Source organism: Crinia signifera, chromosome 6 (assembly GCF_055691185.1).
Source record: "Crinia signifera chromosome 6, ASM5569118v1, whole genome shotgun sequence".
Taxonomy (NCBI): Eukaryota; Metazoa; Chordata; class Amphibia; order Anura; family Myobatrachidae; genus Crinia; species Crinia signifera.
This window is the reverse complement of record NC_139222.1, coordinates 196,914,335-196,940,066: the sequence shown is the minus strand read 5'-3', so window position 1 is coordinate 196,940,066 and position 25,732 is coordinate 196,914,335. Positions and strand designations below refer to the sequence as shown.

At 42.2% G+C, this 25,732-nt stretch overlaps 1 long non-coding RNA gene across 1 annotated transcript; it reads right to left on the bottom strand.

The window, feature by feature from the left end:
• Positions 1-3,901: 3,901 nt before the first annotated feature.
• Positions 3,902-5,911, bottom strand: LOC146007182 (uncharacterized). The gene is made up of 3 exons (XR_014444269.1): positions 5,755-5,911; positions 4,959-5,105; positions 3,902-4,274 (listed from the first exon to the last, which is right to left on the bottom strand). It is a non-coding gene; the product is annotated as an uncharacterized LOC146007182 (long non-coding RNA).
• Positions 5,912-25,732: the final 19,821 nt, after the last annotated feature.

Below are 25,732 nucleotides of genomic sequence, written 5' to 3'. Positions count from 1 at the left end.
CTCTTTTCTTTCAGAGATTTCTGATCCAGAGTCACAACAATACTCACAAATGCATCAATACTCACAAACTGATACATACGCATCAATACCCACAAACTGATACATACGCATCAATACCAATAAACTGATATATACACATCAATACCCACGAACTGATACATACGCAACAGTTCCAATTTTTCTATATGGTATAGAGTGTCCATTAATTAAGCCGGATACACAAGTGTCCTTGGCTCTCACTGCAGTATGCCACTCTGGGCTAACAATTTGAGAACTCACGCTATGCTAAGCCACTCTGGACAAGCAAGTTGGAAGTTCTGGGATAACAAATCATGTCAGTCCCAGGTGAATTTCATACATCTGGTACACGTGACTTTCTCAAAAGGCCTGCCTACCCAGATGCTACCCAGAGCCAGATTGAGGGGTAGCAGTAAATGACACTCTACCCCGGGCCCCATCTGTCAGTAGGTCACAGATCAGAGCACACTGACATCATCAGCTCTCCTGCTGGTGCAGCAGCAGAAGTTAGAACCAGGCAGGAAGATTGTGAGCCACCTGAGTCCTGTACCAGTGTGTAAGTAGTACAGAGGATTGGGTGCGAGGCCCTGTGTCTTAAGTGCCCCAGACCCTCTAAAGCAGTGATTTTCAACCCTGGTCCTCAAGTACCCCCAAAAGTACATGTTTTCCAGGTCACCCAGCAGGTGCACAGATTATTCAGGCACATTTTAAAAGATCCACAGGTGGAGCTAATTATTTCACTTGTGATTCTGTTTAGAGACCTGGAAAACGTGCACTGTTGGGGGTACTTGAGGACCAGGGTTGGGAACCACTGCTCTAAAGGATTAAGTTGGCATTGAAGCTACCAACACTATGCTTTTACAGGTTGGGCTAGGAAAACCCAGACCCAAATATGGTAGTGGCTCCTCCAAGCCACCATGGGGTCTGTGGGAACATTACCACACCACTGCTCCCAATCCGTACAGTGACAGACTCTGTAAGAGTGATGTTAGCTTCAGGGCCGGCGCCACCAGTAGGCAGGACTAGGCATTTGCCTAGGGCGCCGTCCACTGGAGGGCGGTAATGAGCCGCCAAGGAGAGGTACCATAGAGGTACCATAGAAAGCTGGGAGCGGGTAGCAGGTCAGACAGAGGGCTTCCCTCTCCCCCCCCCCCATCCCGGCTGTGAATCAACGCTGCCCTCCCCCTGGATGCGGGGGCTGCGGCAGCAGTATTGCCCGCACCCCCCCCCCCGGAGCGCGGGTGCCCCCATCCCGGCTGTGAATCAACGTTCCCCTCCTGGAGTGCGCGCGGGGGGGTTTGGTGCATCGGGCGGTGGTCGGAGGATTTGCCTGGGGCGGAGGGGAGGCTTGCACCGGCCCTGGTTAGCTGCTGTGCAACAGGGGGACAAGCCGATCATCGCCCCATGCAGTTGAACAGCTTGTCCCACTGTAAAAACGGACCTGCTGGGGCATTGCTCCTGGGATTTTGGCCTGGGACCCTTTCACACAGCACTGCACCTGGGTTTTTCCTGGACCAACCCTGGAAAAAAGGCTGGTGTGAATTTTCTATTACATGAAATGTGCGAGACAATGCTTACTTACAGTATAATGTTTATATGAAGAAACAGTGTGCACCGGACCATTTTCAGGTCTTGGTTTTGGATCTGGATTGGTTTTCCAAAACCATTTGGATCAGTATTTTGTTTTTTGAAAAAATGATAAAAAGAGCAAAAATCACACAATTTTATTTGTGTTCCTACAGTATGATTAACCTCAACAATATTGATTTCCACTCATTTCCATATGTCAGTAATTGTAGACAGAATAAACAGAATTTCTCAGAAAATCAATGTGCCCCTTTGACTGCAGCTATACGTGTATCTCAGGGTCTACCATGCCCCTTACAACAACCTAACAAAAAAATCGATGAAATACACAATCAATAGCGCTGTTCTATAAATATGGCCTTGGAAGTTATTTCTCTACAATCGAGAACACTATTGAAGCATGAATTTCACGGTGATTCACCCGGCATCCTATATCACCAAACTGACATGGTGATGATGCCCTATATGCACATAAGGGTTTCTTTTATGGCCCAGATGGATAGCTGAATGAACTTCAGGCTCCCTCACTCACAAATGTGATACAGGTGACAGCTCCTACAGTCCAGAGTTAAGCTGTAATACGGTGCAGATGTTGTGTGTGATATGCAGTAAAAATTGCATGTTTTGGCGTGATCAAAAAATCGCACTTCAAAATACGCATTTGGATGTTTTCTCATTGAAAACATCTAGATTGCAAATGTAACTATTGACAATTCCTCATATCTCCGATGCCATCGGGCTGATGCTTATCTTTTTCATTGTCTATGGTCATGCCCTCTTATTCAATACTTTTGGCACCTAATTAGACAATATGCAGAATCTAAACTTATTAACCACGTCCCATTTACACCAGATTGGGCAGTGTTGGGGACCTTCAACCCCAATCAACGCATGACTCTAAATAGCAAAAAAATATAGTTAGCCCTCAGTGCAGTAGGACGTAAAACTATATTACAAAGTTGGCTTTGTAAATTCACACCAGCCTTTTTTCCAGGGTTGGCCCAGGAAAAACCCAGGTGTAGTGCTGTGTGAAAGGAGGGTCCCAGGCCAAATTCCCAGCCTCCACAGATTTCATTATTTAAGAAAAACAATTATTTCATCTTCAGGATGGATTGGATGGAAACACTGTTAAATAAAGAGAAAAAGGTAGCAAAATGTATCTCTCTATGGGAATCCTATATAGATACTTTGCCACTTCCAATGAGAAAAGAACTACATACAGTAGTAGCCTACAAAATACTACCTGGTATCTTACCAGACTCGCAGCAAATGATCCCCCAATAAATTAGCATGGTCAATAAATGGCCATGCATGCGTGCTTCCCAGGCTCTGGAAAAAGATACATTAATAGTATTGAAAACCCAGACTCCACAATGGCAGATTAAAAGCTCCATTTACTGTATTCGTTGTTGTACTCCATTGTATAGTGTAAATGACTGTTGACTATTAACAATAATCTCTGACTGCTCTTAAAAACTCTACGGCTACAGTATTTAAAACATTAATGGAATTGTACATATATAATGCTTAACATGTTATGGTTATCTTTAGTGTAAAGCTGTATTTTGATGCCTCAATACAATAAAAAAAGTATTAAAAAAAAAACAAGATTGCAAATGATATAAGAAGCAATTTTTTCAAATCACAGCCTAAACATGACCAAAAATAATAAAAAATTTTTTTTTTTGCAGTGATCAATGAGATCTGATATTGGGTTTGTCAATTGCCACCCCCCCTTCCCCCGGGCTCTTTGAGCTGGTCCTGATTTCTCAAATATGGGGGGGGAGATTAACTGGGGCCCCCTTTTTTTAGAAACCAGCACTGGGCTTTTGGATCAGCCCTGTTTCCAAAAATAATACGGGGGATAAAAAGAATATGGATTCCGCCATATTTTGAAACCAGCACTGAGCTCCAATAGCCAGTGTTGTAATCAACAGAGGGTGATGGGGGGGGGGGGGACCAGCCCAGGACACCTTGTTTGTGTGTAATCTTGTGTGGATGAGAGACCCCAGGTGATTAAATCAACCATTTCTCCATATGGTTCCACACTTTAAATTGTGTTCTTGAGTGCACATAACAGTTTCTTAATGCTTCTGACAGGTATAACAGGATAAAAGATCTCCTTCTTAGTGTGTTTAATAACAGAAACTTGCATCACAATTCTGTCTCGAATGCCTGTAAGGGTTTCTTTAATCCTTTAACTGCTGGTATATCTGAGAGCATGGATAAACATTCATATATCAGTAATAAGCAGAACTTACTTAATGGTTCTTTCTCGCGTGCATGTAGCGTGTTCTTTAAATATGGATCCAAGATGATAAGGTATTAAAAGATTTAATTACAGTCCACAAAGAAAATTCATACAAAGGTAAACAATATAACAACGGGAAAGCCAGAGGTGTTTCTTGGGAGCGCAGTGTGTGCATTCAGTCCAAAGCGCTGCAGATGCATAGACTGGGCAGCTCACATCCTCAGATGGAAATAGGCAGATCTCTTTAAATTAAAATGCTGACCGTGGTATAGGCGGCATGAGCGGGATCCACATCAACGCGTTTTGGAAATAATTCCTTTTTCAAGATGTGCCGCGGTCCTCTCCCTGGCAGTTTTTAAACCCAGCTGTCTGATCACGTGACTGTTTCCAGTCAATAGGCTTCCCTAAAACCTGGCCCCTAAAAAGATGGTACATAGCACTAACAACATTCCAATATATTGATCTTTTTTATACATGTTTTAAATGAAATAATGGTGTGCAACATAGTAAACTATACAAAGCAGAATAATATATATATATATATATATATATATATATATATATATATATATATATATATATATATATATATATATATATACAGTGGTCGAAGTGGAAATTTTGAAGTGGGGGTATGGAAATTTTGAAGTGGGGGTATGGAAAAGCAAAGAGTGAATATAGTGCGCACCTTCGGACACCCCCCTGTCTATCAACGTCCCCTGCCAGACTGCCCCGTTGTACAGGGGTATTACAAAAGCACAATATGCGCTGCTGAGTGATCAGAGAGCATCCTGAGGGGAATTTTTTTATCTTCAGATTAAAGTGGCGGTATGGCATACCCCCGTATACCGCCCCACTTCGACCACTGTATATATATATATATATATATATATAACAGTGTGCTGGTCCGGCACTCCCAATGAAATCGGCAATAGAGTCCTGGTGCCTTTACAATGGGGTATACAAATAGAAGGAGCTGGTGCGGCACTCAGTAAAGCAATAATAAAGCAAACTCACGGAGCCATAAAGTTAGGACAACGTTTCAGTTGTATTCAACAACTTTTGTCAAGTCTTACATACATAGAATAGTGCAAAAACATACCTTTATAGTGACATGCATATACTGAGTGAGCAGTGATGGACGGCGCCGGGCAGGACACCGCGTCTATCCGGAAGCCGCCACTAGTGATGACGTCGTGGCGCATCAGCGTCACGCACGTCCATTCTGTGTACCCCATCACCATGGCAACTATGGAAGAAAGCAGAGCGCAGCGTGAGGACCAGTATACAATGAACAAAGCCTAACAGAGGCTAACTCATGAAAGGCAATAATGACAAAACATGCTATGCAAGTGAATAAACGCACAATACATGAGAACAATGCTGACAAAAAGCAATAAACAATACAGGATTACATGGCTGCAGTGACTGGTCAGCTGGCGGGGATAAGGTGTTTAACGGAAGCTCGCATAGGAGATCATTTCATTTAGGCCCTTGGGGGCCACAACATCAAGGTCATGAATCCATCTAGCTTCACATTGAATCAATTTTAAAGAGCGGTTACCGCCTCTAATGGACCAAGGAATCGTATCAATGATGCGATAGCGCAATGATGACAGGGGATGTTTGGCATTATATATATATATATATATATATGTGTGTGTGTGTGTGTGTGTGTGAGCGGAGAGGCTGGCACTCTATTCCTCTGTCGGGTAAAGGAGCCTGGTGCCTTCACAGCGCGGACAGGCGGTGCTGGGCGCGGGATACAACTGTGGGTGGGAGCGCGGCACTCAGGGCGATGCAAAAATAAATCAACACGTAGCCAAGCTAAGGTGGTTGACGATTCAGCCTTGCGGCTTTTATCAAAACAGTTAACATACAGAATGGTGTTTACTCACCACTATAAGTAGAGCAGAATCACTCGTTTGTGCAAGGACAGCGGCCATCTCTTTCCGCCCACAGCAGGCGACTTGGGATGACGTCACTGATTAGGAGACTGTTGCCATGGTTTCTGGTCAACAGTGTGACAGACTGTGTATGACAATAAAGTTGTTGAGAATAAAAAAAAACAGACTTTTGTGTTAAAGAGCATAATTGCTATAATGTAATAAAGGCCCTTATTCTAGTTCATTCTTTCTGACAAATTCCTTCTTAGATGGGCAAAACCATGTGCACTGCAGGTGGGGCAGATGTAACTTGTGCAGAGAGAAATCGATCTGGGTGGGGTTTTACTGCAAAGTGAGGTCTATATTGCAGTGTAAAATAAAGCAGCCAGTATTTACCCTGCACAGAAACCAAATAACTCACCCAAATCTAATTCTCTCTGCACAAGTTACATCTGCCGCCCTGCAGTGCACATGGTTTTGTCCATCTAAGAAGGAATTTGTCAGAAAGAATGAACTAGAATAACCCCCAAAGTGCTGAAATTAGACAAAAATGTAAAAACCAATAACTAAAAAAACTTGCCGCTGTCACTGCAAAACTTGTGATTCACTCTGGACAAAACAATCATATCAACGTATATAGTGCAAATATAAACATTGCGATAGCGGGTTATCTACTTAAAGTGACAGTACAGATACATATACAAATGATTTCTAAAATGAAGCAATCATGCACTAAGGGCTAACTGGCAGCACTATATTTTATGATCAACTTTACTTGCAGAGGTTATATATGGATAAGGGTACATCAGTCAATTCTCTCAATAGGGCTGTTTATCAATGCTTTTCAGCGATACTTTTTAATGTGCTTGTGACAGCTGCAGAGGTCCTCACTGTAGGAAGACTATTGATATGGGGTTTTATTTCATAAAAACTATGTAGGCTTAACTGCTTGTTAAGACCCCTAGGGGCCAGGGTCTCTAACTTGAAGATCCACCTGGCCTCTAGTTGGAGTAATTTTTTTCCCCGAATCTTGTCTTCTCATTACAGTCGACGTTTGCAACTTGTATACCTGCATTCCCCACCAGGCAGGTTTGCAAGCGGTGACGAGATTACTCACTAATAACGTCAATTATCGAGGTCCAGATTTGGATGAAGTCACATCGACGAAACACGTTGGGCAACCTAACCTCCTACCATCATTGAGTTAAGCTCTTTTTATTAAATGTTATTTTTATATATTATTTGCATCAATGTACATGTTTTATATGTAGAAAGCCTTCATATACATATATATATATATATATTTTTATCTATATATATTTTTTTATATATTTTTTGTATTTTTATGAATTTTTTACCCATGTCCTTATATACCTTTCTGTCATCTAATTAAATAAATATATTTTTATTTATAAAACAGCCTTAATAACACAGTAATTAGTTGCCGCTATCTTTATCCATTTGCTCACATTTTTAAAAGTGATATACCATCACTATTTTTTAAAGACTGGCTGACACCCTTTACTAATAAGGGAATATTACTGTTACCACTAAGATCTCACCCTAGCACAGGTGGCGCCGCTCATACAAATTACATATATATATATATATCATGGACAGAAATGAGCGTCACTCCAGGTACTTAGAAGTAAAAAAATTCGGTACTTCTTTACTTTCACGGCGCCAGCATGAATAGTGGAGGTATGAACTATCCATGTTGGCATGGCGTTAAGTTCCTTTATTTTACATAGTTTGTGGCGAGCGTAGAAGCCGGAAGTAGCACGGCGCCATGCTGGCGCCGTGAAAGTAAAGAAGTACCAAAAATTCTTATAAGTACCTGGAGTGACGCTCATTTCTGTCCATGATATACATGCACTGGGCTCAACCCCAGTGACCAGAGGGCACCCAGGCCAAGAAATAACAGGAGAGCAGGAGTCAATGTATAGTGTCAGACCTTTCTGCAAAATAAATAAATATATATATATATATATATATATATGTGTGTGTGTGTGCAAATCAACAACATTCACAAGTAGTTTTTTTCCTTCTTGCTCCTCTTGCAGGGATTATTGGTTAATCCTCATAACTCTGTGTTCATATGGGATCCTAAAATTAAACTCAGCAGCATGTGTGATTTGCATGTTGGCACCATATTGTGATTATGTATTTTTTTATCAGCACTTAATTTTATTAAATAGATTCATATTGAAAACTTTGTTTTGATCCAATCATTGTTGTATATTTACAAACTATATTCAAAATACATAGATGATTGGCAGCAGAACAAATCATCTATACTGGATTTCAAAGGGAAGTATATAATATATTATACAGAACCTCTCTGGTTTACACTATCTCAGTTTATATAACACCATCACTACTTGGCACACATGGCATTCTATCAAATTTTTCTCACACTTGGGTGACTAAACTCGACATAAATGAAATGATCTAATACTTAATATCAGCAGCCAAATCACTGGAATATGAACAGCTGTTGATTGCTCTCAGGGTCTGATTTAGAGTTGGACATAAAAATATACCTGGTAGAGCTCCTAGTATAGCTGCAATTAGTGAAATGGAACTATATAACCAGTCAAAGAGAATGAATACACTACTTGATTTATTTGATTTGATGGTGCATATGAAAAACAGTCTTTTTTTACTCCATAAGAATTTTTGTTCTTGCTATCATTGTTTTTTTTAAGAACTTTTTCTATTTAGTTTAAAGACTGAACATTCCGTCTCTTCTGTTCTACTCTAAGCGTAACATGTCTCGAGCTGTATATAATGGGGGAAATTTACTAAAATACCAATGGCTACTAATACGCCTATTCGTAGCCATTCGTACCCGTATATGGCTATAAATTCATATTTTGGACTTTACAATATAAAAAAGGAATTCTTATCCTTATTCATGGCACATTTGTATTCGGATTTCAGAATACGAGTGCATACGCCATCAAAAGAATATGAGAAGGAATCACCATTCAGTCGAATGGGGATTCCTAATTTACTAACCGGCCATCTGTAATATACGGCTGGTAATTGCTGCATAAATACGCCTGGAAAGTACTCCTCATTTTCCAGACATATTTGGCATTAGTCTGTACAGATCCGTCAGATCCGTGCAGGCTTCGGTGTAAAAAAAATAGAATAATTAAATAAATAATTTTAAAAAATGGCATGGGCTAACAAGCCATGGGCTCAAAGAGCTGGTCCTGGTTTTAAAAATCCAGGAAACAAAAGTCATAGGGGTTCCCCGTCATTTTTAAAACCCACACCAGGCTCAAGGGCTGGCCCCAGTTCCCAAAATATTAGGAAGGTAAAGCCACAGCCGTGGAAATCTATTTATATTAGTTCCCTCAGCTAAAGCATTAACCTCCTGGTCGGTCAGCAGGGGAAGGGACCCTGGGGAGTAGGGACCTCCCAATAAAGGGGTCGCCCCCCTCCAGGATTAACCCTACCCAGGCTTAAGCCCAGGCGGTGAGCACCGGGCTGATTCTAGAGTAAAAAGAAGAATTAACTATTTTGTTCTGCTGTGGAACTGTGAGTTACAGCAAGCCTCCTCCGCATACTGGGACTTGGAGAACCACGAGTCCCAGCAAGTGGGGCATTAATGGGCATGCTGGGACTCTTAGTTCCACAGCAGAACCAATAGCCCAAAAAGAAAAAACACTGATAAAGATTTTTCACTGATTTTTTGCTGCCGACCACAGGAGGATGAGAACAGAAATAGCGTGGGCCAGCAGAACTCATGCCCAATTTAATTGTTCACACAGCATCTATAGCTACAGCCTTCCAAAAAACAATTGAATTCCCCCCACCGTATGTATATGTAGGACACATAGGATAATAACCAGTTACCACCAAGCTGTAACAATAGATTTGCCATTTTATTTGTTTCTAATTGTTTAATTAAGTTTATTTGGTAAAGAGTTATATGGTCATATATTATTTAATGATGAAGGCATGTTACCACATCATTATTATTTAGAATTATTATGTTGCATTTTCCACAATGTCCCTCCCTATGGGTGGGACTTTTTAACGTGTGCAGGACAATGGAGGCACGTCCAAGGATCACAGGAGCGTGCCACAAGTAAAGAGGACCTGGCCTAATTGCACGCCCCTTCTCTATATGAGAGCAAAGAAACAAACAGCAGCACTCCGAGGAAACTTATCAAATCAAGTGTTGTATAGTGGCAGTGGCGGATTATCCACCGGGCGACAGTGGCGGTAGCCCCAGGGCCCCCACATCCACCACCCCACTGCTGCGGCGGTGGCGGGTGGGTGGCAGGCAGCGCGGGGCGGGGCAGGTAGGGGGTCCCAGCGGCGGATGGGAAGTCACCCATTGGATCCCTGCAGCAGATGTGAACCAGTCCACCGCACGGACCCCGCCGCTGACTGCCCCACTGCTGCAGGGACAGCACGGCCCCCCAGCGCCGCACCGATCCCCGCGCTGCCCAGGTACCGGGGGGGGGGGGGAATACACACACCTGCCTCCATCCGGGAGCCTACCTCCGTCCGGGAGGGCACAGACCTTTTGTTGTCCGGGGCACCCCCAGACCTTAATCCAGCCCTGTATTATGGTCACCATACAGGCAATATTATGGTGACCATAATACAACACTTGATTTGATAAGTTCCCTCGGAGTGCCGCTGTTTGTTTCTTATACTGTGTGTGTGTATATATATATATATATATATATATATATATATATATATATATATATATATATATATATATATATACATATATATATATATATATATATATATATATATATATATATATATATATATACAGAACACTGATTAATAGCTACATGACAGTATTATATATATATATATATATATACATACATACATACATACATACATACATACATACATACATACATACAGAAAACAATTGTTTGTATTTTTGTGTCATATGAGAATAATTGGTTGATTTACTACCAAAAAACAAAACCTAAGTTTCATGGTACACAATCTATATTTGCATTGCAAATCATTCATTGAGTGCCTTACATCTAAACCAAATGTGATTAATCAGTTGGCATTATGCTTTTTCATTGCATTAATCTCTTAGGATAGGTACAGTAACATATGCATCATGCATCTGTCTGGTACAAATTCTGTAAAAAAAATGGCATAGATAAATCTGATTAGCAGAAATTACAGAAAAAGAGAAAATATGTCAAGTAAATTCAAACAATACATATACATACAGATGCAGATATAAGTCCATGCACAGCAGGAAAATATTTATTTACCATTTTGCATTTTTTCTAAGTTGGGAGTTCTTTTGAAGATAGGATGATGCTATGGGCAACCAAACAGATTCTATTATCTTCTAGAAGGTGCTGAATAAATAAGAAGTAGTTTCTGATTGGTTGCTATGGGCAACATCCCATCTTAAATGGAACTTTCATCTTAGTAACTAAACTCCCTACAGTGTGCATAATTCCCATATCCTGCGTGCAATCTGAAAAGGGCTACAGGGCGTAGTTCAGCCTTGGATGCAGTTTTGTGAAACAGCCTGTGAAGCCAGGGACAAGCCAGCCATGTTTTGTTTTCCAGTGGCCCTCCTGAATGGTTCTGACATGCCTGTGTTGTCCGGTTTGCCCCCACTAAACACTTGGTCATCACCCCCAATGGTCGATCACCACTCTATGTTACTATGGGGCGGGAAAAGCAGCGCTTCAAATTTGGCGCCATTCTGGCCTCCAATCTGAAATGCTGCCCCTGGTGGTTTGAATTTTTCACCTTTGGGGAGCCAATCAAGGCTCCCGAATCGGTGGCCAATGGGAGTCAGCTGGGAGGAGCCAATCAGCACTCACCGCACCATACTCGGCCCCGTCCCCGATCTTCTGTTGCTGGCCAGGATGGGCCAACGGCAGAAGAAAGAAGATGGCGGCTACCCCCGGAGAGGCCAGCAGGGGTGGAAAGCACTAGAACTGTCAAAGCCCCCCTCCCCTGCGGCCTCTCCCTCCTACCGGGCATTAGGCCCGTGGGGTATAGCCAGGCCCTCCTGGCCCGTGGTATTAGTCGGGTCATCCAGCACCAGTATCTGGGCACTAGGTCCATGGCCCCCAGTTAGCTGGGCACTAGGCCTGAGACCCCAATTGGTTGGGCAATCAAGCCCATGAGCTAGATTTTCAGGCACTAAGCCTGTGGGCACTCACAGGCACTAGGCCTGAACAGTCAGGAGTTTGGCATACTGTGTTCTAAGTGACTTTGGCATTTGGCCATTGCCACTCTGGCAATGTGAGCCGGACACTAGATCTGAGGCCTCAGAAGTAGGGCTCTAGGCCTGGGGCTGTCCATCCAAACCCAGATAGGCAGGCACTAGGCCTGTGGGTATTATTCTGGCCTTAGGTCTGCAGGTGTATAGGGGGAGGGGGGCACAAGGCCCAGTATTGTTATTACTAAATATGGATGGTAACTATCTCCTTTAAATATATATCTTCTAAGGAACTATCTACATATATACCCTAATTGAGCAATTAATATGGTCTTGCTGGTTAATTCATATAAGATGTGATTTCAATTTTATTTATTATTTCTTATTTGTATGTATTGCAACAAAAAAACATTCATTGAGATATATATATATATATATGTGCATTCAAATTTTTTTATACTTTGAAAAAATTAGTTCTGCGCTCTCTTATATAATTAGACAGTGTTAGGCTCTGCATGTATCAGTGTTCTTGTCTCCCACCGTCTTCAGTCCTGTACTTCACCCCCTCAGACCTGTGAGGAGAACTGAAGGATGAAGTACAGGATTAAAGACGATGGGTGTCATCTTGTTTGTCCATTTTTGTGTGTCTGTCTCTGCCTTCACGGAGAACATGGACCTTGCATCCCTGTCAAGTTTTCACTTAGGTGGACGAGTGCCAATAGGTGAAACTTCAGGTTTTGAGGCCGTGTGCCAAGGATGATGCTCCCCAGAGCCCGAAGCTTATTGTGTAGAGACGTTGGGGGATGGAGAGCACATCGGACTGCGTCCAGGAAGAACGGAACTCGCCTATTCTCCTTCCTTCTAGGTGATCGTGTCCGGGTGCCGGAGTTAACCAGGACCGTGGTTCGTCACAGCCTGAAGGTGAGAGGGTGTGGCGCAGGTAAGTGGTTAGGATACATCTGCACAGTAGCAGGCACCACACCAAACCGCCAACCCCCTTACACTTTCCTGCATGATTCTTTGACACACTATGTATTAGAAAAGCAATTTAAAAAAAAAAAAAAAAAATTCTCCTATTTAACAAATTGGGGATTAGGAAAAAACTCACTAAATGCAATTTTTAATAATCAATCTATTCCCAACTGGCACAACCATAGAGTGCTCATGTACAAATATCCTTTTTTTCCATAGGTAACTGTCAGATCTCTAGGATTGAATATTCTGTAGAACGCAAAATTAATAAAACTGGAATTCTATCTCTAATTGGACATCCTCTGTCAAATCAGGGTCATGAATGGATTTACATTTAAAGGTGAACAAATTCAAAGCATTGACGAATGGAGTACTACATTGACATTGAAAATGGACTCCAATTGACAATGTGCAGAGCTCCAGGACAATGGTAGCCATGGTTCTGCGAGTTGGAGGGATTACTGATTACAGTTTGATGGAGTACTTTTTTAAGGAAGCAAATCTGTGTCTAAAGCTCCATACAAGCTACAGTAAACACAACCTCAAACGATGTGGCTTAATTTGCCCCTTCACAGCAGTATCGTTAATAATATCGCTTAGTGTGTATGCTCCATATCATCACAACTGCACACTCCACTGAGTCATTAACAATATCCTCCATTGCTCTGCCTGTGGCAGGCTTAATGTCTCTTTACAATTCCTCTAAACATGGACTCTGTGTTTGTGGATCTGCATTTGGGAACTTTCACAGGCACACCCATGACACCACCATAACACACCCATGAGATGGCTTTTTTCTTCATTCACTTTAAGCCACGTGCAAGTGACCGCACAGAAATTCGTAACATTCAGGGTGATGGACGATGATGAGTCCCCCTAGAAAAAAAAAACGGCAAATAGTGTAATACCATTTAATACAGAAAGAAACATACAGTGGTAAAAAGGGATAACAATACGATGATGGGTGAATAGAATAATGGCCTGTTACCCAGAGTGGTGGAGAACATGGACAAACAATCCTCAAAAGTCCTCAAATTTTGCATTGACAACAGTGATCCCGGGATTCGCCGTCGGTAACCAGAAATGTGGGGTACAGGGTCCAAAAATGTCCAGACACACGTTTCAAAGGAAGAAACAAGCTTCAAGCGCTTTCAAACTCCACTGAGGTCTTTTTCAAGAAGATTATTGTGAATCTCTAAGTTCTGGGTATAAGTACCTAGCTGGTCCAATCAGCTAACATGATTAGTCCAAATGGACAGATATGTGATCCAATCCAGAAACCTATAGTCCTATACATTATGTCATATCCGGGTTCTCATTGTGTGTATAATGAAGTGCTCTACACTTCCTGACATCTCACAGGGACACGCGGACGGGCGTCTGATGTCACGTCCGGTCCGCAGCATACTGTTTCCGGTGGGAAACGCTAAGCACGCGGCCGGACATATGATGTCACTTCCAGTCCGCAGCAACATCGTTTCTGATGGGAAACACCAAACAGGTCCATTAGTTCCACCAGCTCCTTATGTGGAAGGTGGAGTTTGAGCAGGCCAGATTAATCAATTACACATAACCAAAATGGGCATTTTGTAGTATTGCACATAATCCATAAAATCTACGAAAATACAAGAATAATAGAACAAAATTAATACAAATACAATAAAACAAATGCATCATATTAAAGTTGTAGTAACTCTTACTTGTGACAACTTTTCTTTCCGAGTATATCATTCTTGCAATGTATCACAATGCTTTTTAATGGGTCTACTATAGCACACCCTATTATATAATTCGAGTTTTCAGCGTAGTGATGTCTTTGGGGGTATTCAATCCCTGCTGCTATTTCCAACAGGTGAAATAGCAGCGGGTGCCTATTCAATGCTGTCTTTCCTGACAGCATTGAATAGGCAGATTGACAGAACGGGCCCGACTTTAAAAACCGTCGGGCCCGTTTTGCCAATAATGGCCGTTTATGCGGACATGTCCCCATTTCTCTTATGGCTCTTTTCAATGTCTCTCTGGCCATATGCCATTGAGCAAAACGAAAACAAGCAAAAAGGTCATGGCTGGCGGGACGGATTCACAGTCGTGACCCGGTATTTAATACCCCCCCCTTTTGATGCCTCCTCGGAAATCTGATCTAAGTGAATATTGTAGTACATGGCTTTGTACCCATGAGTTCTCTTTTTCTGTATTTTGACCAAGTTCACACTAAACTCCCTTCCAACTACACTGGCACACAACATATATATGCAGTATATACTGTAAGTGAGATGTTTGATTTATATATAGGAGTATATGTGACTTAAATGTATGAGGATTTATTTGGATTTCCAGTATACTAATATTAATATCTTTTAATGTATAGCTAGTAAAAAGTTGTTTTATAAAAATAAACTGTATCAAGTGTGCCCCCCCCCCTCCCCATCACCCCTGCTATTAAACAGTTTCGACCATACATAAGTTGTCCCAGTCAAAACCATCCACCAACTTTCCTTATCATTTTAGGTTCATCAATATATGAAAAGGCATACAGGAGTATACTTTCCGGGGAGTTTTCTCTGTCCAGAAATGAGTGGAAGTAATTTTGCCTGTAAATTCACCTCATTTTCTGAGCCACAAAGGGTTCATAGCACAAGCTGCAGAATATAAGAGAACATATTTCTTGTGAAGTGAATTGCTTAGGTCTGCAAATTATAGAAAGCACATTACTAAGCTCCTACAGTAAAGAAAAAAAATGAAATAAAAGCAGAGACCTATTGAATAGACTTCTATTGCAATCCACTGGGCTGTGAAATCAGTCAATGTGGAAAGTGAAAGCGCTATTGTAAGGAATTAAGAGCCTTAAACTTGAGAGAAGAGTATTCTCCCATCTACTGGATTTACTCATAGGACTTGGCATTCAAGCACAAGATTATGGGGTAATTCAATATGGCCCATGGTGGCTTGAGTGTAGCATTGCAACCATTCCACATATCCTTTTATGTAATGTAACTCATGCCCTAACAGGACAGAAGAAAAATATTAATTACTGATGGATTACTGTATGTATATTCATATTGAGCCATGGCTCAGGATATTACAGTACTGTTTTATAGGAGGGTCAGAATGCCCATATTGTTTAATATGGATATTTTATGTCTGGAACGTGACCTAAGGATGTATTTAATTCATTACAGTCTTTATATTCATTGAAGTTTTAGGTGCCTGTTTCCTAGAACGGCGCCCAGATTTTCTACGTACGGCACCATAGGGAAATCGCATCGCATCACATGGGCCATTATAGCGGCATGCGATGCAATGCGATTTTTCAATGGTCTTCTTTCTCCACTATTTAGCATCGCACCTCCCCCAAGATCGCATGTTTTATAGGAGGGTCAGAATGCCCATATTGTTTAATATGGATATTTTATGTCTGGAACGTGACCTAAGGATGTATTTAATTCATTACAGTCTTTATATTCATTGAAGTTTTAGGTGCCTGTTTCCTAGAACGGCGCCCAGATTTTCTACGTACGGCACCGTAGGGAAATCGCATCGCATCACATGGGCCATTATAGCGGCATGCGATGCAATGCGATTTTTCAATGGAATTTTTTTCAATGGTCTTCTTTCTCCACTATTTAGCATCGCACCTCCCCCAAAATCGCATGCAATCGCATGCGATTTTATAGGGTGTGCAATGCCATGACATTAGCTATACAATGATATGATTGTATGTCCTAAAAATAGCTTTTACTCACCCCCCCACTATCCACACCACCCCGAAGCGTGGCAAGCTCAGCGAGCCCTGCAAGGGGCGGCGGAACGTGTCCTCCGACTTTTTCATACCCCCACTATCCACATCGGCGTGGAGTTGATTTTATATAGTGTGGCGAGCGCAGCGAGCCACTGAGCCCAAAGCGTGGCACGCGCAGTATGCCCTGCAAGGGGACGCGGATTACTTTACATGTATTCCGCGTCCCCTCGCGGGGCATGCTGCGCTCACCACGCTTCGGACTCGGTGGCTCGCCACACTATATAAAATCAACTCCACGCCGACGTGGATAGTAGGGGTATGAAAAAAGTCATTCCGCCGCCGCTCACCACGCTTCGGGGTGGCGTGGATAGTGTGTGGGGGGGTGTGCTTAAAAACTCTTTTTAGGACCTATACAATCATATTATTGTATACCTAATGTCATGGCATCACATACCCTATGCGACTTTGCGGGAGGTGCGATGCGATGCCCTGGGGCACACAGAGCAGTGAATAAATTACATGAAAAAATCGCATTTCACTACGCAGAATAGCCCTTTAAGCAAATAACTTAGTGGGCGCCGTTCTAGGAAACAAGTACCAAGTTTTATTATTATGTGTTGATAAATCACTAATAGTGTGTCTAATTTGGAGATGTGCGCTAATGCAGCTGCAAGTGTGGCATTTTCCACAATGCTGATTACCCAAGGGGAGTGCATGCAATTAATTTGCATATGCAAACGCAGGATATACGCATGAACAGAAAACAATGACTGTTCGAGTAGGTCTATGGCTTCGCAGACTGGCTGCAGCAGTAACACTGCGGGCGCCATGTTTTTGTACACTAGGACACGTTGCTGATGCCAGGTACCTGCATTTTTAGAACGACTCACACCATGGGCCTTATTTTGGTTCATTCTTTCTGACAAAATCCTTCTTAGATGGGCAAAACCATGTGCACTGCAGGTGGGGCAGATGTAACATGTGCAGAGAGAATCAGATTTGGGTGGGGTTTTACTTCAAAGTGAGATCTATATTGCAGTGTAAAAATAAAGCAGTCAGTATTTTCCCTGCACAGAAACAAAATAACTCACCCAAATCTAATTCTCTCTGCACATGTTACATCTGCCCCCCCCCCTGCAGTGCACATAGTTTTGTCCATCTAAGAAGGATTTTGTCAGAAAGAATGAACCAAAATAAGGCCCCATGTTATCAGCCCCAAACGGTCACTGCAGCAATTCTGTTGATCCCTTTAGAGATTAAGTTGGTTCCTCAAGGTTAACAATTTCTTCAGCAACAGCCTTTTACATAGAAATCATTAATTAAATTCAACATTTTATACCATCTATTCAGATCATCAAGTGGTGGTTTGATCAAAATTCTCAAACCTCTTGATATGTATCTTATTTTTATATACAGTATACTCAGTGGCGTAAGTTCATCCATATAGCCCGGAGGGAAGATATAAGCTGGTGCCCCCCCCCCCCATCCCACGATAGATAGATAGATAGATAGATAGATAGATAGATAGATAGATAGATAGATAGCTATAGAGAGGGAGAATGAGATAGGGAGAGCAATGGAGAGAAAGAGAGGAGCAGAATGATAGGGAATCATGGAGAAAGAGAGAAACAAGTGTCAGAGAGTGAGAGAGAATGTCAGGGAGGGGGGGAGTCAGGGAAAGTGAGGAAATGAAAGGGTAAAGCGAGAGAGTGTCACGGTAAGAAAGAGAGTTGGTCAGAGGAGAGGGTGCCTGATTTTGAGAGGGAAAGAGAAGAGGGTGGTGATATACAGCGTCATGGATAGAGAGACTGGTGGGTGAGAGCGTGGGAGGAGAGAAGTGGTTAAATAAAGATGGGTGACAGAGGGTGTCAGGAATAGAGAGGGGGAGGGTGTCAGATGGAAAGAGTGGGGGTGAGAGTGAGGGAAGATAGAAAGGAGGGGGGGTGAGATGTCAGTGGTAGAGAGAGGTGAGAGATTGTAAGGAATAGAGAGAGGGGGGGTAAGAGAGAGGGGGGAGGCAAAAAATGAAGGGGGTCAGGCATAGAGAGAGGTGAGAGGGGGGGTTCCGGCAGAGAGATAGGGGGTTAAGGCAGAGCGAGAGAGACAGAGAGGGGGGAGAGGGGTCAAGCATATAGAGAGGGTGGTGACAAAGGCGGGTCAGTTAGGTAACATGCATGTATACTGTAGCTCCCGGCCACCAGCAGCTGAGCAGCCCCCCTGACCTTAGCGACACCGCTGGAGCCCCGGTGCCGGAATCCGCACGTCATCCCATGCCTCTGCTGCCTTCCAGGCCTCATGGCCTGCACACCGTCCCTTCATGGAGCCTGGGCTGCCGTTTTGAAGTTACACTGGATAACCACTAGCTCTGCAGCGCCGGCAGCTGTCTATCCCCGCCGCCCATGCAACCCCCCCCAACCCCTGCAGTCTTACCTACGTTCAGTATGCGCTGGTCCCGGCTCCCTTCTTCTGCTATGAGGACCACCACAAAATGGCCGCCCCCATACAGCAGACAGTTTCAAAGAACTGTCTGCTAAATGGGGGCAGACATTTTGTGGTGGTCCTCATAGCAGAAGAAGGGAGCCGGGACCAGCGCGCACTACTGAAGACAGGTAAAGACTGCGGGGGATTGCGGTGGGGCGGCGGGGTGTAACTATAGCACTGCAGCCCCCGGCGCCCGCACATGCACAGCGCCCCCCTGTGGTCACGAGGGCTGCGGTGCTATAGTTACGCCACTGTATGTATGATATGTATTGTAGTGTATGTATGTGTGTGTGTTACCTGGGAACGTTCCGTTTTTTAATTGGGAACGTTCCCACGTCCCTCCAGTGTCCAGCAGTGTTCCAGGTGCGTGGCCTAATTTGCATAAGTCGCGCCTAATTTGCATAAGCCACACACCCTTTTCGGGCGCTCCCACGGGTGTCACTCTTCAGCAAATAGAAGAGTTGGGAGGTATGCAGGCAGATGGTCTGCATGAAGATCAGGCGCGGTGCTCCCAGCTGTCAGGGCATGAAGAGGATGTACTCACCCCGCACACCTCCGGCTAGTCTCCGGGAGGTCCCGCTGGATTTCTGGCTGCTCGGGTACTGGGCAGGGGGAGTGGTTGTGGCTGGGGTGGTAACACTGTGCAGGGGGCCGGATCTGTGTATATGTATGTGTGTGTGTGCAGAATATTGTAAGGCAGTCTGTCAATTACCCGGGTGTGGGGGGACGGCCCTTGTACGTGAGTGTGGGCAGGAACTTTAGCGGACATGGGGAGTGGTGGGCGAGGAGGGGGCGGATAGTGTGGGAGTTGTGTTGTGTAGGACACAGGGCTGTAGAACGTTAGGTCGCAGGTTTTGCAGTGTGGATAACGGTGGACGGGCCTGTCAATCACCCGTGTAACCCCGCCCCCCGTTCTATACACTGCCTTGAGTGACAGATCTGGCTAAATATATAAGAGATAATCAAAGTCCTTCCTGCATAGATTTTGCAATTCCAGGCACTTAATTTTAGTTAACATCCAAAAATGATCTGGTACTACTTTCTGAATTTTCAATCAATGCATCATTTTGTTCTCAGCTGTGCAGTATGCAAAAAAACAACAACAATTTTTAGTTATATTGTATAAGAAAAGCATATTCCTCCAAACAGCAGTAAGCTATCATTCACAAGCACTGCATCAGATCTGCCCTTCTATGGAATGACTGGAGCAGTGCCAAGGGTTTCTGGTTATATACCAGTGCACAATACACAATGAAAAGGGAACATTTTTTGGAACATTTTGGGAACACAAAAATATATATAACTATATTGTCATAAATAGATATAATTCTAAAATCACTGTGCATATCCCAACTTATAGAGGTAAATCTAGGGGTCTGATCTCCCCTTGCAAAGAAAGGGACTGGTGCACAAAGAGTATACTGCAGTCCAATGGTGGTTTCTGTGGTGGGGTACAGTGCATACAAAGTTTGAAATAGCGAAGCCACAGCATCTGCCACCCCAAATGCTGCCTCACAATATTTGAGGTGCTCAAAGTCAAATTTGACCACAACATAATATTGTTCACAGCATAGGCCAAATGTTGGCTCACTAAACTAAGCAACAGAGCATCTGCACAAACACAATGCAGTTTAGAACACATCTGAAACATTGGTAAACTGCTATGGAAGAAATGCAAAGTGGAGTAAGATGTAATTGTCCTTGGGCCCTTCCACCCACCCTTATGTTGGACATTAAAAAGTGAATGCACAGTTTAACAAACCAAGCACTTCACTGACAGGGGCTGTCACTTTTGTGGCTGCATTGTTTGGTTTGTTTGGGCCCTTAAAAAAACTAGACACCAATTGCTTTAATGCAGCTACATATGTCTCCATATACATCTAGCCTTCTTGCACATTAAATTTGAACTAATTTGAATTAAAAGCTTTATTACATGACCTCATCAATCACCATCAAGATTGTCAACACCGTTAAGATTGTTCACTGTGTTCAAGTGTTGACATGCCAAAACATTTATATTTTGTAGGATGTGCTTCCCTGCGCTGTTTCTGTTAAATGAGTTGGAAGAAGGCTGATTTTATAAACTTGTGTTTTATAGTTTTACGTTTTTTGATGCACTGTTAATAGTTATAACTACTGAAACAGGCTAAAGCCTAGTTCCAGTGCAAGTCATAGTGGAACTAAATCAAAATTACATTCTGTCTCTGATATATGTCTAGTTTAAACTGTGGTGGATAATTACCACTTGCGCATATTGCAACAAAACGGGACTTGTTAAGATACTTTTGTTTTTTAAGATATGATGAATTTAAGCGCATGAAACATGGGACCGGTAGTAGAGTGATCGCAGAAGTTGTAACAGAAGAAGTTTTACTTTAGTGGAGGAAAGCTGGCATTCCAACTCAAAGGAAAGATTAAGTAAAATGTAAGTTGCTTGCATTTTATTATGAGTACAGATCATTGCAAAAGCATAAAAATGGAGAATTCAACAAAGAGAAAGAGGCTATTTTCGTTGATGTGTTGAAGCAGTACTTTTACATTACTGATCAAAATGCGTCCCAAGAAAATAATGAATGATGGGTTAAGAAATGTTGAACAAAAGAGTGAAGACCTGCAGTTTGTGGAATTGATCAAACAAAGAAAAGAGGCAGCCATTGCAAGTGAAGATAATCTGTACACCTAAAAAGTGGCTGATAAGGTCAAACTCAAAATTAGTTCTGCAAAATTAAAATTAAAATGTGAAAGGTCACTTTCAGTTTCACGCAGTTCTAATACTGTGATTGAAGCTGCAGATTACTGTGGAGATAATGGGTGAGATATACTAAGCCTTGAAAAGTGATAAAATGGAGAGTAATTAACAACCAGTCAATCAGCTCCCACCTGTAATTTTTTAAAACACAGCCTGAGACACGACAGTAAGGAGCTGATTGGCTGGTTGTTTATCACTCTTCATTTTATCAATTTTAAAGCATATTACATCTGGCCCAATGTAATAATATCATCTATATGTGACGATACTGTACAGAGTCCAAGTGAGTCCAATCCGGCCCATCCCATTGATGACCCTGATTTCAATTTGTCTTCAACATCGTCAACGAAGCCTAAACCAATCACCATTCAAGTGCTCAAAAATCCCTTCAAAAGCCAAAAGGTGGAACAAATGGCAGACCATTTACAACTTTCATTGAACCAATGGACTGGTGTACTATCGTATGGAGGGAGGTGCAAACCTTGATGTTTTGTCTCTGTCGAGAGACAGTAAGGAGAACAAGCAGGTTGCTTGCTCTGACATAGCCCAAAATATAAAACAGAACTTTACCCCATCTAAACACTCTGTTCTCCATTGGGAAGGCAAAATAATGAAAGGTGGCTGAAAGACTTGCAATTCTTATTTCTGGTGTACACAAATATAAAGAAGAAAAATTATTGGGAGTACCAACTTTACCTGATGGGACTGGGCAATCCCAGGCAACCAAAGTGTTTGAATTAGTCCAAGACTGGGGAATATCTTAAAATGTTACAGCTCTGTGTTTCGACTCAATATCGTTGAACAGTGGCTGGATGAATGGGGCATATGTATGATTAGAAAGGCTACTAAATAGGAAAGTATTTTTCCTAGCATGCCGAGACCTCATTTTCAAACTACTCAAATTCACTGTATAGAAGTTTGTCTTAATGAGTCCTGATAACACTGAATTTAAAGAATTTCAAGGGCAATGACATACGCTGAAGAATTACCCTGATCAGCTCAAGACATTTCAAATCAAAAACTGGAGGCTGAAATCCTTGCAAGATGAAACTGTTTATTTCCTAAAACTCGTAGTAAACCAAGATAAAGATGTCTGATAAGATAAAGTGCTGAACTGATACTCATATTGATAGGAGAAATTCCACCTGGAGGAGTTCACTGGCAAAAGCCAGGCGCATTCCATAAGGCAAGGTGGATGTCCACCATACTGTATGCAGGAAAAATGTATGCATTAAGCGAGCAGCTCAACTATGATTTGGTCAAAATCGTACAACTATGTTGCATTTGTCTGTTCATCGCAATCCTTTTCATTACAGTTTAGATCAATGCTACAAAAGCTGTAGTTGCTCCAGCTAATGATTTAAAGCTGTGGGAATCTTTGAACGCCTAAGATGAGATAGATTCCGTGGTTGCTCAGGCAGCATTGTCTGCATTTCATCGCCATTTATGGTACATAACGGAGGAAATGGTAACATTCTCTTTATTTTTAAGTAGGGTACCAGATGCTAAAAGGAGAAGATTGCTTCATCGCTTAGAAATGCAAACAAGATGATACTCCACTTCCTGTCTTTCCAATCATGAACCATTAACCAAATTGTCCCAACTGGTTGGTCATAGCTTGTGGTTCTTTTCCACGTGTTTGGACAAGATGGAGCTTGGTTGAAAAAAGCTCCACAAATGTGGGAAAAAGATTACAGTTTCTGTAAAATTAAATCATTTGCCAAGAACTTGAAATTAGTTAACGATACTGCAGAAAGAGGAGTTAAACTGATGCTAGATTTTTCTGGAAGAATTATGAAGGATGAGGAGCAATGGCAGAACTTACTGCAGTCGATTGAAGAACATCAAAAGAAAATTCTATGTTTCAAAAAATCTGTATTGAAAAACATTATAAATCAGTACAAAAAGTTTGAGAAAGTTTGATGTTTAGAAGTTGCGAAATAAAACTTTTCTTTCAAATAAACTCGTTTTTACTATTTTGTAACAAATTTGAGGAGCTGGCCACATTTATTGGAAACTATTGGAGGACAGCATTTGTTATAGAAATTCTAATAAAAATAGTTGTGTAAAAAAAGATTGTATTTCGTATAGAAGTTAAATAGTACAGGTCATTATGATGAATGTAAATGTTTGCTTGCCAATTTCCACACCTATTTTGACAAATTAATTTGGCACTCAAAGGGTTAAACTACAGTAATTTGCAAACTTAAATACCACATTCTTTACATATATCTTTAAACTCTTTGAAGTGCAGTAATTGCCATGGACTGAGGTTTATCCTAAAGCTGTGATGGCTAACCTATGACATGCGTGTCACTCGTTACACACCAAGGCACTTTGACTAAAATGCAGACACAGGACCATCTCACCAACCGGTGTGGAGAGTAAACAGTCGGAAGTGCGCAAGGGAAGCAGCTAAGCCAGCAAGCATGGACAGAGGGGGGGTGTTGCCTGTCAGATGGATGAAGAAGACATGTACGGAGCTAGCTCCCACTCTCCTATAGTCCACCCCTGTTGCTGTAGTCAGGCCTGTGGAAGCTCCGGCTGGGGACTAAAGACCCACCTGCCGCTGAATCCTGGCACCTGACCTGGAGGATCAACAGAGGAGCTTTGGGCGAGGTGAGGACTGGGCACCGGCGTCCTGCTGCTGCGGAAGCCATTTTGGAAGGGTAGACCCTGCTCTTTCTGTCCAGTTGACCTGCAGATTACCCTCCCTGGGATACCTTTCCCACACATGGGCTCTGTTGAAAACTCTGCAGGCTCCGAATGACGCTCTATTCAGTGCTTCTATTGGCACTGGTAGTTGCCTTTTTGACAGACACTGTATTAGTGCAGCCTTCTTAAATTATATCTTGCTCTTTCACATTGACTTTCATATTTATAATGGGCACTACAGTGTGTGGCATATGTATAATGGCTGCAAATATCAACAAATTATTGATATTTCTTGAAGTGACACGTGACTCGAGGAAGGCTACACTTTTTTACGATTTTTGACACACCAAGCTGAAAAGGTTAGCCATCACTGTCCTAAAGGAAAGACGCTCTCTTTTTCAATTCAGTCCTGCTCCTCACTGTAAAGAGAGATTCATATACTTTATCTAGGATTTTTTTTGTGCAGAATGAGACCATTGAGAAAGCTGGAGACTGGAGAACCACTGCACAGTAATATAATGTATTATTTACAATGCAAGCTTTATATTCTTTGAAGTAGCACAGACAAATGTAAAATATAAAATGTTGCAGACAACTGTAAGCTGTCATCCACAATACTTAAAAAAGCGAGGAATGCAAAAAAAAATGCAATTGTATACACACACACACACACACACACACACACACACACTCTCACACACACACCCACATACACACACAAGTAGATTTAAACTATTAAAAATCCCCTAGGCTCAAATTGTCAGTGGCTTCATGATGTCCTTTACCCATCAACTGTCACTTCCTGCAGTTCTAGTGCTCCCTTGCTGCACTGGTGAAGAAAGTACACAGTATAAAAAACACTTTCCTCTCTCTAATTGCCATTCTATTCATCTGCCTGTCAACTTAGAATTGAGAAGCAAAAGAAGTTGCGTTTCTTCCATCTCTAGGAGAGGAAACTACTTCTAACTCAAGCTTGAGTTAATACTACCTCTACAAATCCATCTACTTCACATAAACAGTATTTACGTGACTAAATAAATGAGCATAGTTACAAAACAAAAAGTATTATATTTAAAATCAAAAGCATACTAGACTTTACATTTTGAGACATGGTACTTTTGCTAGCAGTATTCCTTCTTCCTATATCACCAAAAGCTGTATCTTCATCCTTGGGCATATATATTACTACCCACTTGTCTAGGTC